The sequence below is a fragment of the Taudactylus pleione genome, unplaced genomic scaffold (genome assembly GCF_031769625.1).
Source record: "Taudactylus pleione unplaced genomic scaffold, aTauple2 ptg000016l, whole genome shotgun sequence".
NCBI lineage: Eukaryota > Metazoa > Chordata > Amphibia > Anura > Myobatrachidae > Taudactylus > Taudactylus pleione.
Genome location: NW_028284418.1, coordinates 34699053 through 34717117, shown reverse-complemented (window position 1 = coordinate 34717117; position 18065 = coordinate 34699053). Strand labels below are relative to the sequence as shown.

At 45.4% G+C, this 18065-nt stretch overlaps 1 protein-coding gene across 1 annotated transcript in view; it reads left to right on the top strand.

Moving 5' to 3' along the window:
* Nucleotides 1–7123: 7123 nt before the first annotated feature.
* Nucleotides 7124–18065, top strand: part of PSD (pleckstrin and Sec7 domain containing) — a 266492-nt gene continuing 255550 nt past the window's right edge. Inside the window, exon 1 of the mRNA XM_088473556.1 lies at nucleotides 7124–7206. The gene's annotated coding sequence lies outside the window, so the exon portion shown is untranslated. The remainder of the gene's footprint in view (nucleotides 7207–18065) is intronic.

The window sequence follows — 18065 nt, the reverse complement described above, 5'->3', positions numbered from 1 at the left end:
CCCAGCTCCAAACAGTGTAGCATAGAGGCAGGCACTCAAAAATTTAGGGAAATGTAGACTACCCCACCACCTCTCAGCAGAGGAACAGAAGTACTAGATGACAGCTACATAGGTGTAACTGTGGAATTGGATGGTAGTACCAGCTGCTTCTGTGACCAGTCGAGTGGTAGGGGGATCCGGAGGCAGTGTAGAAGGCACAGAAGAAAGGCAGCAGGGAGAAAAATTTTCTGTCGAGCAGCAACCCCAAGGGAGCCAGGAGCAGCAGCATCGGTACTCAAGGGGACAGGAAGAACCAGAGACTAAAAGGCTCCAACAGCAGGGATGCGCTCCAGGGCTCAGCCGGTATGAAGGGCCATCCGCCCACCGGGAGCACCGTCCCTGGGGTAAGAGCAGATCTACCGGCGGTGAAATATCCATTAACAGGCAGGCGGCGGGACAGCAGGGCTCCAGAGTGTGTGGCTGTGGCTGTCACACGCACATGCACCTGACCCTCCAGGCTCTCGGCATTCAAGCCACTCCCCTGCTGTACAGGAACTGCAACAGATTCTGGAGCTGATAAACACAGTAAAACACAGAGAGAAGGCTAGTAATGCTGGTACTGGACAAAGACAATTACTAGGAGAGTGCTGGAGGTCCAGCTGTGAGCTAATTAGTACTAGCAGGTAATCTGACACCTCAGTGACACAGGGTAATAGCCACAGGGAAGCTGCAATGGAATTAGCAGCACATAGACAAAGACACACAGGGAAGGGACATGAAACACTGAAGTACTGTGAGAAAGCTAAAGTCTCAGAGTAAGGGTTAGCATGGAAGCTAATACAGGAAACTGGAAAACTGTGAGCAGGCTGAAGCAACATGCTGAAGGATTTAGCACAGAGCAACAGTGGGAGTAACACAGGCACTTGGAATAACGAAGTTGAACAGCATCTTCCTGAAGTTCTGGGGGCGGATTTATACCCAGGGGTAGCAGATTATTAGAGCACAGCGTCAGCTGACTGAGATCATGCTACCATTGGTTAGGAGGACTGTCACATGAGAGAAACTGTCATGGCGGCGCCCATGATGGGAACTCCGATCCCCAAAACACACAGCCGACCATGGAAGTCCGCAAAAGCACCTAAGGTAGAATACTCAGCATCTCACCCCTCACTGCACCAGGCGTCTGACCACAAGGAAGTCAGGGGAAGCCGGCACGGAGGTAAGAGATAGCCGATCCTAGGCTGAACCCTGACACCCTTTAGTTGGTGCTAAAGGGATTATGTATCCTTGTTAAATGTGGCCTATAGGCTTCACATGAGAAAAGACACATACATAGGCACCTACAGGACAAAAAACACACACATAGGCACCCATAGGACAAAAAACACACACATAGGCACCCACAGGACAAAAAACACATACATAGGCACCCTCAAGAAAATAATAGTGTATTACAGGAGCATATTCCCAGCTCCAAACAGTGTAGCATAGAGGCAGGCACTCAAAAATTTAGGGAAATGTAGACTACCCCACCACCTCTCAGCAGAGGAACAGAAGTACTAGATGACAGCTACATAGGTGTAACTGTGGAATTGGATGGTAGTACCAGCTGCTTCTGTGACCAGTCGAGTGGTAGGGGGATCCGGAGGCAGTGTAGAAGGCACAGAAGAAAGGCAGCAGGGAGAAAAATTTTCTGTCGAGCAGCAACCCCAAGGGAGCCAGGAGCAGCAGCATCGGTACTCAAGGGGACAGGAAGAACCAGAGACTAAAAGGCTCCAACAGCAGGGATGCGCTCCAGGGCTCAGCCGGTATGAAGGGCCATCCGCCCACCGGGAGCACCGTCCCTGGGGTAAGAGCAGATCTACCGGCGGTGAAATATCCATTAACAGGCAGGCGGCGGGACAGCAGGGCTCCAGAGTGTGTGGCTGTGGCTGTCACACGCACATGCACCTGACCCTCCAGGCTCTCGGCATTCAAGCCACTCCCCTGCTGTGTGCAGTGCAGTCCATTGAAATGCCGGTATGTGAAATATACAGGCACACTTCGAGCACATAGTCATATAGGAGGACTGGACCGGAGGCAGCAAAATGCTGTACTCCAAGATCCAGGCATTGTGAGAGCCCTTTAAATGTGGGGACCCCGGGACGATCGCCCTAGTCGCCCCCCCCATGTTAATCCAGCCCTGCGGACCATCAATGGAGGAAGTTAATATGGCCAAATGAATCACCTCCAAAATTGTCTCAACAAATCGCCAAATGAATCACCCTCCAAAATTGTCTAAGCAAATAGATGAAAGCCAAGCTGAAGAACTCTACAGCTCTGAGTGTTTGCTCCCAACAGTGAATGGTTCTAGTGGTTTCGTAATTCCGTGCAGTTCTTGTTCTTAGTATAGGATGTAAGCATCCTTAGACAGATTCACACAGTGTTTTCCACCATTATCAGCCAGGTGTCAGTCATCCTTGCTGACTTTCTAACTACCCCCTTCGAGATGGAGCAGCCAGGCCGGCAATGTAGGGGACATGGTGTGACAAAATCAGCGGCACTGGTGGTGTGACAGCGCAATCGTGTCATTGTGATCCCACTCAACGCTATGCAGTGCCGAGATTACTGGCATTGTAAAGTAGGGGTGGGGCCATGATGATGCAGTTCAGTGCAAATCATTACATCTAGTGGGTGACCGCAGACAGCCTCCGGGAGAGCCGAGAACCACCCGAGATTCGGGAGAGTAGGAAAGTACATACTATCCCTTATTGTCAGGGAGACTCCCTGAAATAGTAGCAATCTCCCTGTCTCCCTGAAGAGTCTAGCAATCTCGCTGATTGCACCTTACCCCCGTCAGCCTGGTGGCTCAAATCCCAACGCCGGCAGCCCGATGGGTGAAAATCTAGACAGCGCAGGTAAGTATACTATCCCTACCTCTCTCCCCCCCTAACCCTAACCCTCCCCCGTTAGTGCCTTAACCTAACCCCCCCTCCCGGCACACTAAACCTAACCCTCCCTCCCGGCTCCCTAAACAACCCTCCCGACTGGGTGCCTAACCCTAACCTCCCCCCCTAGTGCCTAGTCCTAACACCCCCTTCACCTAGCCTAACCCTAACCTTCCCCTGGGGGGGTGCCTAACCATAAGTCCCCCAGGGGTCCCTAAACCTAACCCCCCCCATCCCCGGCTAAGTGTATACTCACCCCCAGCAGAGGACGATCGGTCCAGCGTCCTCTCGGCATTCCGGCGGCGGGGTTAACATAGGAGTCAGTATTTTGACGCCTATGTAAATTACCCTTGCCGGCATTACGGCCGACGGTCTCATAACCACATCCCCTATGAAGCTGTTATATTTAAAAAAAAAAAAAAAAAGAGACATTTACATTCAAATGTGATTATTAGTATAATTTCCCTGTATTGGGTATAAGGCACAATGATCCCTATGGCTGCATGCATTTTCTGAGAAGTATCAGTATGTGTTCATCAACAAGTAGATCTTATTAACTGATTTGGGACTCGTTTACATTTTAATGTAAATCAGTTTTATGACACGCCTCTCAGATGTAGCAGCACACGCCAACTTTACCGCCGCGCTCATAGGTGGTTCTTTCACAGTCTCCTTGAAATGCTTTTTCAAAATTAGGCAACTATGGGCAATTATCTTCTGGAAAAATGGTCCTGAATGCCTGCTGCACCGTTCCAGATACTATACATTTCAAGAAATTGTAAAATTGTGCCCTGCATTTTGGCACCTCAGTAAACTCAATGCCACAGGGCATACACGCCATACTGGCTGTATATGGCTATCTAACATCCTATTAAGTGACTTTACATTGGTTTTCCATATTTTTTGTCTATTACCTGTATGTTAAATATTCTCACTTTCACTTTAAGAGGCAAATGCATTTGTAAATATATTACCCATAGTTTTACCCACAGCCACTGCTAAAGTACTATACATTTCAAGAAGTGTTGTTATATGCCCTGACAATCTGTGATGTCATTCACCTACAGTATATGTTAAATATAAAAGCAACAACAAGCACATCGGTCATTGTGTTCGTAGTAACTTGTTTTGTTTAGTAGCTAAAAGATGGATAGTTCCCCCACCATCACCCCAGCCCAATAATACTGAGCACTGCTTTAAATTCAGTATGTCGCTATAATTTATATGTTGATTGTGCTGAAAGGTCAGCTCTTTTTGAATGCTCTTCATCCTATAGACCAAATGGATAGTCCTAACAATTAGTTCTCCATCCTTGTTTTCTCCAACATCCTGCTTCGGTGAGTAGCACCCTTGGGAAGAAGTTGAATAGGTTTGTTCAAGCGCTGATCTCTACCCCTTTGGAAATAATTCAGAGGTTTCATGTCACAGTGAATTGGAACTGGTCCTTGCTGAGCACAGAAGAGTCCTGTGTGGTGCAGGAATTCTGGCAGAATCTTCTCTTTGTTTCAGTGGATGAAAACGTATTATAGTAGTGCTCAGTGCTCACTACATAAATTAGTGTAATTTCTGGTGTTTCTTAAATACAAATGTAATCTACAGTGCAACATTACTAAACTAGGCTAAAAAACAGTCAGTGTATAACAGACATGCTCAAATAAAGTGATGCATCCTGGGTGGGCGCTTACAACACCATCAAATATACACGTTAGTAAAAGCTACTGATAACATGGCATCATTTTCATATTAAACAATTCTAAAACAACAATAAGGTATATAATGACATAAAAACCATCATGAATACAAACAGTAGGGGCCTATTTATCAAGTAATATTTACGGGATATTCTCCAATACAGCTGTTTTCGGGGGATACCCGCAAATTTTAAGGATCCCCCGAATGTACTATGGATATGGAGGGACCGATATCGGAGTAGCAATAGGGTTATTCAGAAGGCTGTTGATTGTCTGATCTGTGTCCGCTGCTGCGTCTTTGTACGCCTCTCTCAGCCAATAAACGCTCAGCCAAAGCATTTATATAGGAAATGCAGCGGTTGAGCCAGGGGCGTTTCTAGAGAGTAGGGGGCCCGTGTGCAGTCTCCGACACGGGCCCCCTCATCTCTGGCCAACGCTGGAGTTATAAACTCTGGGCACTAGAGTGCGCCCAGAGTCTATAGAGGATGCCCTGGTCACCGGGAAAATGGCCACGGTGGCCATTTTCCCTGTACTGCGCATGCACAAACGACGGAAAAATGGCCGCGGTGGCCATTTTCCAGTCGTTTTTACAGCGCTGGACAGCGCCAATGTGGGACTCCGGAGAGGTAAGTAATTCTATGGGTGCAGGGTGTGCGGTGCGGGGCCCGTATTCCCCGCACACCCTGCACCCATTATAGGCTGAGCCCCTCATTCGCGAGGTACTATCCTTAGAGGACGTTACTTGTCTGTGAGCTTGTGTAATGGCGTTTTTTTATTACCCGAAGATGTGGATGCCTACAGGGACAGAAGAGGACCGGAACTAAGGGTAGGTGAGTATGGATTTTTTTTAAAAAAGGTTACGTGGATGCCACAGGACAAGTGGATGTGATTGGCTACAGGGATTATAGGTGAGCATGCGTGAGTGTGAATGTATGTTTAAACAAAATTTTACTTTCATGGTGTGTGTGTTTCTTGTGGTTATTTTGTGTGGTCTTGTGGAACACGAGGAGCCCAACGACCACAGCTCAGTCAGTCAGGCCTTGAACGTAGTAACCTGTATAATCGCAACAGTATCAGACTCTAGGTGCAAGAGGTGCAGCCAGGGGCGGATTGGGAATTTAAAGTGGCCCTGGAAAAAAATTATGAAAGTCGCCCTATGTGCATGCGCCTAAAAAAGTGGGCGTGGCCTCGTGTGAAGTGCCATGTTCACGAGCCACTGCCGCCCATTTTTGTCAAGCTGGGGGCATGCCCACCACTCCGGGAGCTGATAGCCATGCCCCAGTTCCTCTCTCCAATGCATTAACACAGCGAGCATGCAATGGGGAACCTCTGAAGAAATTGATTTATTATTCATGCAGGAGATCACATGGACTGGAAGCCGCCTGTTTGCGCAGGAATACAGCCAATGTCATCAACATGCAAGAGAGGTTCAACCAGATAATACATAGTAACATGAGTTTTGGTGCAGGGCAAAATTGGATTTTCCCTGACCAAACAATTTTATATTAATAAAACATATTTGCTGATTTGGTTCCTTTTATATCAGTTTTATGTTTTTTTTAGAATTTGTGTCTATTACTGAAGATTACTGTCCCCCTTTTCTTCTAATCTTACCAGTGTGTCTCCAGCACCAGCCCCCACCCCTGTGTGTCTTTTCAGCACCAGCCCTGTGTCCCTCCAGTGCTATTTTCGTTGTGTCCCCCAGTGCTATTTTCGTTGTGTCCCCCAGTTCCATCTCCTCTGTGCCCACTACCCAGGGTATCAGTGGGGGGAGCATCTAAGGATGGGGGGATGTTAAGTGGTGTAATGACATGGGAAGGTGGACACTGGACTGAATGCTGAATGAGGGGGGAAAGCTAGGGGGGGTGATAGGCCCGCTGAGAGCCGCAGCGGGCCCGGGTAATAGGTGGCGTGGCCTAATCGCGGGAGGCGTGGCCACGCCCCCTTCCCGAAAAAAAAATATTTGCTGCGCCGCGCCCTGGGGAGGGGGCCCCCTTAGCCCTGCTCAAAGCCAGGGGGGGCGCGATCAGTGTGATCGCTCCCCCCCACAGGCATAGGAGACTGCTGTGGCTGCTGCTCAGCAGCCACGAGCAGTCTCCACTGCAGCTCAGCACACGCTGTGTGCTGGTCTGCTGTGAGGGAGGGGGAGCGGCGCCGGACCCGGGCCCCCGCTGGGCCCCTCAGGAAGCCCGGGCCCCGGTAATCTGTACCCGCTCCCCTCCCCTCTCGGCGCCCCTGGTGATATATGAGAGGGACACGGGGCAGTGGGCTGGATGGGAAGGGGGCCAGGGAGATGGGGTTGGGAGGCCTTCAAATACCTAGTTACCTGGATGTAGGTTAATCCGCTTTCCCATAGAAAGGTTGCATAGGTTTTTTTTTCGGGATTTGTGTAATGGGCTCTGGAATAGTTCATATGGTGCTACCTTTCACCACTTTTGGCTGTACCTGGACAGATAATGTGTTCACCTGAAGTTATCAGTGGCAGTGGTCATGTGACTGTAAGGCTGTGGAGCAAGGCAGTGGGTGAATCCAGACTGATTTTCAGAGCAATATGTGTGAACAGAGCTGTGAGCTGCTGCATAGAGCTGTGAGAAGCTGGGAAATTATTTGTGAGTACAGCATATCCAAAACCCACAGCAAATGTAAATGTGAGATTTAGGAGTATATTTACTAAAGTGCAGGTTTTTAGAAGCGGAGATGTTGTCCATAGCAACCAATCAGTTTCTAGCTATTATCTTCTAAAAAGTGCTAGATAAATGATAAATAGAATCTGATTGGTTGCTATGGGAAACATCTCCACTACTATAAACCCGCACTTTAGTAAATATGCCTTTTGCTGTTTCTGTGTATTCAATTTGCTCAGCTGCACCTCAATTTCTCCAACAAAACACACCCATCCAGTAACATTATCCCTTATTATCCACCTAAAATAGGACTAGACAGAGAAAACCAGTGTTGAGGTGTATGGTACAGATTGCTAAAATTATGGTTAAAGCCGCTAACACAGTCCTTGTATGGAGAGCATGTTTCTGCTGTAAAGCTATGCAAATAGGTTAGGAGAGCTTGTTTAGCTTTATGTCTTAAGGTGCATATACACACATAACGATTTAGTTAATGAACGATTTCAGTACACGATTTTCTACCATGAAAAAATGAATTAAAATCGTTTACTAAAGTTGTTCATTTACTATGTTCATCTAAATGTAATGAACGATTTTTATGAACTACAAACGATTTTTGCATATTAACTTAATGAAAATCGTTGAGTTGACAAGTCTGACTGAACTACAAACTACAAGCGTGAACGCGCATGAACAATAATCGTTCATCATTTGACTCAGAAAGTGAACGATTTTTTCAAACGATTATTGTTAAACGATATCGTTTAACGATAATCGTTCAAAAAATCGTTGTGTGCGTATGCACCTTTAGGCTGGGTACACACCTGAATGATATCGGCCCAACTTGGCTAAATCGGAACGACAAATCGGGCATATCGTGCAGTGTGTATGCCAGATTTGCGCGCTCCCACGGTCGCACGCAATATTGCGTGATTGGCCGTGCTGCACAGTCAATCACACGATATCGCATGTGAGGCTGTACATATTAATGAAGGACAGAACAGTGATTGTTCCATTGTTCATTAGATCTTTTAAATGTGTACCGGCAATCATGCGATGTCCAGGGTGAAGGCAAATCGCCCAGAACATCGGCACGATTGCTGGTCGTTTAGGTGTGTACCCAGCCTTATAGGGGAATTCAATATGGGTGCGAAAACTCAGTTTTTGCGTTAATATCGCACCTATGACGTCATTATCGCAGGTTTTAGTTTTACACTGTATTCCATTTCAAAGACTTTTCGCAGGTTCGAAAAGTCTTTGATAAAAAACGGGGATAACTTTTCACCATTGAATACAGTAGGTGTCGAAAAAAAGTGCAGAATTGGGGTTTAGGGGTGCAGGCTTAAAAAAAATAGCCTGCACCCATGGGAATGTCATTTTAAAAATAACTGTCAAAAAAAGTAAAAAAAAAAAAAAATAGGGATACCCCAAAAAATTAATTGAAAAATTAGGGTGACAATAAAAAACTGGTAAAAAATTGTTTAAAACTAGGGAAATAGGTTCAGGGCTATTCTGCAAGTATGCGGCAGGTGTTTTCTAGAATAGATTTATAGCGGCAGGTGCACAATTGTAGAATTTTTAAAAACTGACTTTAGGGACATCACAATATGCTAGTACCCATTTTCATGTACCCCAAATTTGATGGGACCACTTAAAAAAACGAAAAAAATAACCTAAGTGCTCTTCTGCATCACTTCTTCAATGTCGGGGAAAAAAGCACCTGCCGCAGCTGTTTAAATCCCTGACTTTCATTTGCAAGCTAAAACGGGGGGACCCATAGTGATCCCCCATGTTTTTACAACTTTAGGGGGGTCCTACAATTTTTTCCAGGAAAATTTCATTTGTTAACGCAAATCCTACTTCGCCAGGTCCCGTTTTCGGAGGTTTTATATTGAATACGGGGATAAAGCGGGCGCGCGCCTGATACTTTATCCCTGAAAATTCTCCAATGTGGAGCGAAAAGTCCAGCACGGACTTTTCGCTCCCATATTGAATACCCCTCATTGAAGCAACTTGTGGAGTTTTGTAATTCTTAAATAATAAAATACAGTATTTTAATTGTTTTAAGTCTGTTTTGCTGTTTTCTTTCCTTAAACTATGCTAAAAGATACAGTATAACGTCTACTATTCACTATATATTGTTAAAAGTCTCTGAAAGCATAATTTGATCTTCACAGCCTTCGTACACTTCCAGCCAGCACCATTTACTCATGAAGGGTGGTGGTATATGTGTGTTTCATGTTAGCCTTTTTCTAACCTATATTATTCATTTTTATAGTGGTTTTCTTAAAAGTGCTTGTACAGCTCATAATGAATGCTTAAAATGCTCTGTGATCTCATCTTTTCAAATACAATAAATTTCAGTCGGGGAGCATTTTTATGGAGCACTTTAGATACTCGCTAATATGCTGCTACTGGTGACCTATATAATGATTGTGTGACATTTTTGTATTAATGATTTAGGGCCATATTCAATATGGGACGTCATTTTCGCCTATTTCCAATATCCCTGTATTCAATTTCATTGACTTTTCGCCGGTTTCGCCCCCTGCTTCACATTGCCGTTATTTTCGGCAGTGTGAAGCAGGGGGCGGGGCTGCGATGATGCGATTCAGCGCGAATCGCGTCACCGGCTGCCCCGCTGTTGGGGTTTCTAATCTTTTCAGGGGGGAGGAGGCTTCCGGGAGGCTTGCCTGCCTTTCCGGGGGGCCGGGAGCGGCACCCGAAAATCAGGAGGCTCCCGGCCAAATCGGGAGGGTAGGCAAGCCTGCGTTGTAGGAAATGTTCAGTTTCTTGGCAATTTCTCGCATGGAATAGCTTTCATTTCTAAGAACAAGAATAGACTGTTGAGTTTCACATGAAAGTTCTCTTTTTCTGGCCATTTGGAGAGTATAATTGAACCCACAAATGTGATGCTCCAGATACTCACCTAGCTCAAAGGAAGCCAGTTTTATAGCTTCTCTAACGAGCAAATCCATTTTCAGCTGTGCTAACATAATTGCACAAGGGTTTTCTAATCATTCATTAGCCTTCTAACGCGCTTAGCAAACACAATGTACCATTAGAACGCTGGAGTGATGGTTGCTGGAAATGGGCCTCTATACACCTATGTAGATATTCCTTTAAAAAACAGACGTTTGCAGCTAGTATAGTCATTTACCACATTAACAGTGTATAGAGTGTATCTCTGATTAATTTAATGTTATCTTCATTGAAAAAAACAGTGCTTTTCTTTAAAAAATAAGGAAATTTCTAAGTGACCCCGAACTTTTGAATGGTAGTGTATCTAGTTGCCATTTAGAAATGTGACTGCCAGTTTCCCACTGAAACAGGAGGTGGCAGTAGAGTAATACCCTTTCACATCGCAATGCCGGGTCGTACCTGGGATTTAGTACATGGGTCCATCCCGGCTGAGACCCTTTCAGACTGGTGGGCTGACCCGGCTTATTGCCAGGTCAATGATGTCACCGCCACCAAGCGCTGACTCTTCCTAGGCTATGCACGGTACCCGGATCGCATCAACCCGGGTTACCCATTCACACTGCGTCACGAGCTGGGTTGAACCTGAAATGCTGGGTTCAGGGCCCCCTCCCACGCCCTATTGATTAAGTAGACACTTAAACATTTCTAATTGGCATAATTTGGCCAATAATGACGTAATATTTGGGTTGGTATTCTGCAAAATGCAAAATAATGGGTTAGTTGATGCGGCATAGGTATACGGAGGTGTTGTATTGATGGGACAGTTGTTTTTAGGCTTGCAGGTGGGAGTTATGGTGCATACACACACAGGGTCGGTTTATAGGGAGGACGACAGGGGCGGTCGTCTCGGGGCCCCCACATGTAGGGGCCCCCACACACTGTCCCCGACCCCAATCCCCAAGATTAACTTTTTTTTTTTCTTCATCGGAGCCGCCTGCCGTGGCCAGTGATTAAGCCCTGCCCCCTGGATTTGGCTCCGCCCCTTCTGCTGCTGCTGCTGGCCAATAAGCCTTTCCCTGCCTCTGAAACAGTAAGTTATGTATAGTATATGTGTACTGTGTCTATGTGTGCGTGTGTGTATGTGTGTATATATATATAAAATATACACACACATATATACATAAATATGTATATATGTGTGCGCATATATATATGTGTGTGTGTATATATATATATATATATATAGATATGGGCCCCCGCACGTTTGTTGCCCAGGGGCCCCCACAGACCTTGATCTCCGGCCCCGTACACATGGTCAGAATTGATGTCAGATCTGAACGATAACGATTTAAAAAATCGTACAATCGTTCATATCTGATGTCAGAACAACAATATCTGACATCTGATGTGTTTGCAGTCAGATTTGGACGATTTCATTCATTTTAATACTGTCTGAAATTGTACAATCGTTCAAATCATTGGTAAAAATCTTTCAATCGTTCATCGTTCATCTAACAGATCTGACTGTGTGTATGCACCATGCATTAGGGGCTAAAATTGACAAAAAAATCAGCCATTTCACACCTTTTCAGCGCCCCAATTACTGAGCTTTTGGCCACTGATATACTTGTATACTGTTATCCAATATTAGTTTGCACTTTTATGGGGGTACAGGCTGATTCGACATTTTTTCCCCCACACTTAACGCTGCAAACATCATGGAAAACTACTGCTCAGACACTTATTACAATTGGATTGAGTGTTAAGCGGGAGTGCGTATAGTCACACTAAGTGAGATTACCGCACGATAGGTGCGTTATTTGAAGCCGCAATAAACAAAAAGTTTACTGCGTATAATTGAATTCCCCCCTATATGATTATGAATTAATAGATGCCTGGAACACTTTAATTTCTTGTGCCTTGTTCCACTGTACAATGGGCCCAGTATTTATATATTTAAACTAGCTGTGTAAGCACAATTCTGTACCATAATCAATGAACATCTTAGCTAAACTGTGCATCTTGATAAACAAGCCCCCATTAATATAGTTTATTATCAAACTAGTATTATGGACCGGTTATTTACTGTGTTGCTAGCTGTAGTGACTGGCATTGACTTATTTTTACCTTTTCCTGTACCCACTTTTATCTCTTTACCCCCATGTCTCTGTGTGTCTCTCTCTCTCCCATATCTGGCTCTTCCAGCCCTCACCCCCTTCCCCATCTCTCTCTTTACCCATGGTTCCCCATCTCTTGCCCTGTTTCTCATCGCTCACCCTCTTCCACTCTTATCTTTCTTCCCTGCTGTCTGTTTTCTAATTAGTTTGATATATCGCCCAATATATATCTGTCTAGGACCACACAATCTCCAGTATCTAAAGAAACAAAAAAATGAGCAAAGCAAAAGATTTACATAGGGGTTGATTCAGTTAGCCACGTGGAGGAGCGGGGGGGGGCAAGTTGATATTCCAACGGCGTGGAAATGCCAGCAACAGTACCTCAATTTGCCCCTCTTGCTGCTCAATCTCATCCCATGGGATGGCAAACAAAAACCGGTCTGGAGCTACCAAATGCTGCACTGACTCACAGGTGGTGAGCTAGTTGGATTAACCCCTGTTTGAGGACATCAACAACCAGAAGAAAGATAATTTCCTTGGAGCCTTTTTATCAAAGGGCTCGCCTCCAATAATCCTGTGGAATCAACGGTTTCCACATGGTTAAAGCATTTCTATGTAATTACCATATGAAGGGTAGTAATGCAGGTTTTGGGGTACACTGCAGTCCTCATACAATGTGTGTGTTAGAAGCAAACACTCACAAGTCCTGCGGGTCCCGGTCATTTCTAAGTGACCAGCACACCATGTCATGGCAGCCACAATGGCCGAAGGTCCTGACGGTATGTTTTGCGGCCGCACTGCCTGTTGGTCCTGGCTGTTACTACAGTTGGGATGTTTTCTTTGTAAGTGACCCGTCTCTGAATGTGCAGCTTCTCAGCTGCAGTATAACTAATTGTAAGTTGTCTGTCTCTGTTCTGGGGTTCTGAGTGGCTTCTTTCTGAATAGTTAAAGCACAGTCAGGGCTTAGTTGCATTGTGAGCTATTGCTTCTGTCTTGCCAGAAGTCACCTGCCCTGCTACAGTTTTCTAGTAGTTTTCTGCCTGAATTTGCCAGCCATTCTTGAATTTATACTTGTACCTGCTTGTAGCAATCCCTGTCTGCACTCTGTCCTTGCCAGTCCTGCATCTGCTTAGTAATCTACCTGTTTATGGACCTGGATTTTCTCCTGCTCCCACTTCAGCCCATTCATTGTGCTGTCTAGTTTCCACAATGATTCTTTATACCTGAGTTAAGTCCTGGGAGCATTCTAGTACCGGGTGAACTTGCTTCACCTGGAAAAGGCAGCTGTTATGGGTAAAAACCTTTATTAATCTACAGGAGTAATGTGATAATCTAGGCGTGTATAACAGTATGTAAACGTTTGTGCTATTTATCAGGCTCTGAAAACAAAATGTTTTTGGTGAGTGACTGCTGGAGTGAACACCATCTTCATATCCCTCAGACTGAATCGATATGAAATACCGGCAGCTCAATAGCCGCATGTTCAAATCCAGACAGCGGCATCCCGATATCTGAAGATCCCGACAGGGGTGGTAAGTATGCTACTCCTACCCCTCTCCCCCCCCCCCATAACCTAACCATAACCTCCCCCCAGGTGATGCCTAACTCTAAACCCCCCCTTCCCGCAACCTAAACCTAACCCTCCCGGGGGGGAGCCTTAACCTAACCCTCCACCCCCCATGGCTAAGACCAGTGAAGCCCCGCTTACCTTCGTTCGGGATGCCCTCTGTCGAGATTTCGGAGTGGGACTAAAGATAGGCGTTGAGATTTCGACACCTATCTTTAGTCCTGGGTCGGGCTTCCACTGTCGGGATTCCGACGGCCGGCATCCCGGCTGCCGGTAATGTGTCTGAGGGGCAGTCACCTCCGACCTTCACAATGCCCCAGCTCTCATACATATTTGCAGTAACACTGCCAGGTCAGTACCCAGCAGTGTAAATTTTCGCTATTACTATTAGAGGCTGAAAGTGATGATCTTCCACTTCGCAGGGAGTGGTGCTTATTGTAAATTGCTCCTGTAGTGTCTGTCTACCACAGGCACAGTGAGAGCTTGAGGATGTGGATGGTAGGGCACAGACCTGTACATCATCACTTTGTGACCTGAACCACGCACACCTCCTGAAGGGAGAAAGATGGGAGATGGAAGGAGATGAGATGGGCCAGAGATGAGAAATGTGTGGGGGAGGGGAAGAGAGGGACACACAGATGGGGATCAGATATGTGTGAGACAGGTGGGGAAACCGAGGTATGAGAGAGACACAGGTAGGGGGATGGAGGTGTGATAGAGAGACAGGTGGGGGGACGGAGGTGTGAGAGAGAGACGCAGGTGGGAGGACGGAGGTGTGAGAGAGACGCAGGTGGGACGGAGGTGTGAGAGGCACAGATGGGGGACGGCGGTGTGAGAGAGAGACAGAGGTGGAGGGACGGAGGTGTGTGAGTGAGACGCAGGTGGGAGGACAGAGGTGTGAGAGAGACGCTGGTGGGACGGAGGTGTGAGAGAGACGCAGGTGGGAGGACGGAGGTGTGAGAGAGAGACAGAGGTGGAGGGACGGAGGTGTGTGAGTGAGACACAGGTGGGGGATGGAGGTGTGAGAGAGACACAGGTGGGGGACAGAGGTGTGTGAGAGTGACACAGATGCTGCTGGCAGCAGTATTTTGTTAAATTAGTAGACATGTGTAAGAGTAGTGCTTGACCACCCTTCCCAAATAAGTGGGAACAAATAATAATAGATGGTTGACCACATACAAATGGTAACTTCAGAAGTTAACAGGTGTTAGAAAGAAGTTAGTTAAATCCGGATAATTTCCAGTTAGCAGATGATTATATTACCACTTGTTTGGACATACCAGTGGCCCACTACAACATCTTGCCAGATTTTGCCTGAATGCCATTGACCTGTATTTTATATGTATGATGTTGGTAATTTTGTTATCATTGATATTTCCATATTAAAATTTTTATACATTTTTAATGCACTTTTATCAAGTCAAATACCACTTGTTTTAATATTATTTAGACTTCCTTAACGCTTTACAATCCGCCTCTTTTTATTACTAGTTCACATAATTTTGGAGGCTGACCCCTTCCTTTCTATAGCTGCTACACAACTTCTCTGACAGATGAAATCTTCACTAATCTTCCATATTTTAAATAAAGTAAATGGGAAGGTAATTAAAAGAATATGAACATTAAAATCTGTTATTTTCAGGCTCTAGAACTATCTATAAAGTATGTTGAAGTGAGGAGTATTTTATTACTTTTTGTTGTAACTTTTATGAGAAATTGAGAATGCACTAAATTATAGACTTTAACTATGAAAATGATCATACATTCTTTTATTTTTGACAAGTCAGCACCTGGAAACGTGAGCATTCTGTTTCGGGGTTGGCATGATGGTGGGATGTTGACCTGCTCTACTATGAGTCCACGGGAGTAGGATTAGATATGATGCTTCTTTGCTCCACACAAAGAGCACTTTGGCTCTGTGTACATTAGTATACATATACTAACACTAAAATGAGACAGTAAGAAAGAAAGATTGAGTCCAAAAGAAAGTTTTATTTCTGTCGTTCTGTTTGCAGACTAGTCACCTTTATGAGCTACAGTAGACCTCATCAAAAATTCGGGCATAGTCCTCTGAGCAAACAAGATTACCTTTTCTTCAGTCCAAACATTTCAAAACCAATTTACTTACAAAGTGAAATCTGCAACAAACGTTTTGTATAGTGCATACAGTATCTTTAATTCACTTTTCTGGGTATTTAGGATGACAAGATGTATGGAGTAATAATTATCTGGGAAAAGAAGAATATAACAGAAGCCCTGACAGATGTTCAGAAAAAGACTTGTTAATGTCGGCAATAATAATTTAGTAGTTAAACTGGGTCTGAAGTAATGGTAATTTAATTTCTTTTTGTAGAGCAACATTCTAAAAATATTCTCCAGAGGGGTAATTTATAAAATGCAAAAGCGCAGACCTGCAGATGCTGCTTCACTTAGGCCAGACAAGTTTTCCCAACAGGTCATGTTTTGAGGTTTTCTGTCTGTGGAAGCAGGTGGGCTAATTACTGACCCAGCAAAGTAGTCTAACTCACCTGTGCATGATTAAGGGGCCTATTGATGATGTTAATTATCGGGGTCCAAACGGACCCCGATAATTAACACTCTAACTCGCCACGGCCACCGGAGCAATTCATCATTACTCCGGCTGAGAGCTACCTGGTTGATCCTGCCAGTAGCATATGCTTGTCTCAAAGATTAAGCCATGCACGTGTAAGTACACGCGGCCGGTACAGTGAAACTGCGAATGGCTCATTAAATCAGTTATGGTTCCTGCCCCCGCGAGCGGCTTCACTGCTCCTTTTCGGAGCAGTGAATCTTTTCACTGCTCCTTTCGGAGCAGTGACAGCAGTGCGCATGCGTGACCTACAGGTCACGCATGCGTACAAGAGCCCCGACGTCCGGCGGAAGGAGCCCGACAGGGGCGGAGGGATCTGAAAGGATCCCTTCTAGCAACCCGGACCTTCTTCCCATAGGGAAGAGCAGGTAGTGATCAACAAGCGGGGGTATTCGCCATCTGAAAATGGCGAATTCCCCCGTAGTCAAGCTCCAAAAATATTATATTTTCGGAGCTTGATGAATTCTGTCCCCACACTAGCGTATGGGGACAGCGGGCCATTCTGCTTTACCTTCTTAATGAATGGCCCGAATACTTAATTTTCACAATTGCAGGTGAAAATGTGCTTTTTCACCTGCTTTTGTGACAATTAAGTGATGATGAATAGGTCCCTATAGCACTCCACAATGCATGACCTGTTGGTGGTACTTAAGAACTGTATTTGAGAATCTCTGACTTAAGGGCCCCATACATCTGCGATCCACTTCACCGGTTCCCCAATCTGACTGGCACCGGAAATTCTTCATACTTAAAATTCTTCGATTTGATGATCAGGATCATATTTTGATCGTGATCGGCAAATCTGTGAAATCCACAATGTTGGATTTCACTGATACCCCGGCGTCTGGAGATTGGTGAATTGGACCAATACATCACAGATGTATGGGGGCCTTTAGGCACCTACTTCTGCACATTTATACATAGTTTTACTGGGAAGCACACTGTGCTGTTGCCCACAATAAATGGTGTGTGTAAAAATTCTCACTAGCTGATGGCAACAGTTGTGCATAGTGAGGGCATTCCTTGCAAAGTGCTTGTTAGGAGAGGATTGGGAATTTAAAGTGGTACTTATTGTGAAAGATGCCTCATGCACACAACCACAGATAAAATGTCTGCATCAGAGGATTAACAATCAAAGACCCCTTCCAAATGTACTCCATATTTTGATCAGAAAGTTTGTATTAATCATTTATTGCATCCCGAAATAATAAAATAGAAACAAAGTAGACTTTACTCCAAATGGAGGTACACGTGGGGCTCAATATTTTAAAGTTAGGCCACGTACATACTGGACGATATCCATGAACAATATGAATAACGATATCGTTCATATCGTCCAGTGTGTATGCACTCACCGACGAACGATGCACTCTCCTGCGGGACGATAACTATATCCCTAGTCGGCTGTACATGCAGCTCAATCTGGGGATATTGTCAACGATGTCATGCTGCCGAATGCTGCATGACCCTTCCCCCCCCTGCCGTCGTTCATCGTGGCTGACATCGGCAAGTGTGGATTCACTTACCAATGCCAGCACCGCTGCTGACGACATCGCCCCGTACACGCATCGTCCAGTGTGTGCGGGCCCTATTGAAATGTAGTGGTGTGAGTATATGTGACCCTAGGCGC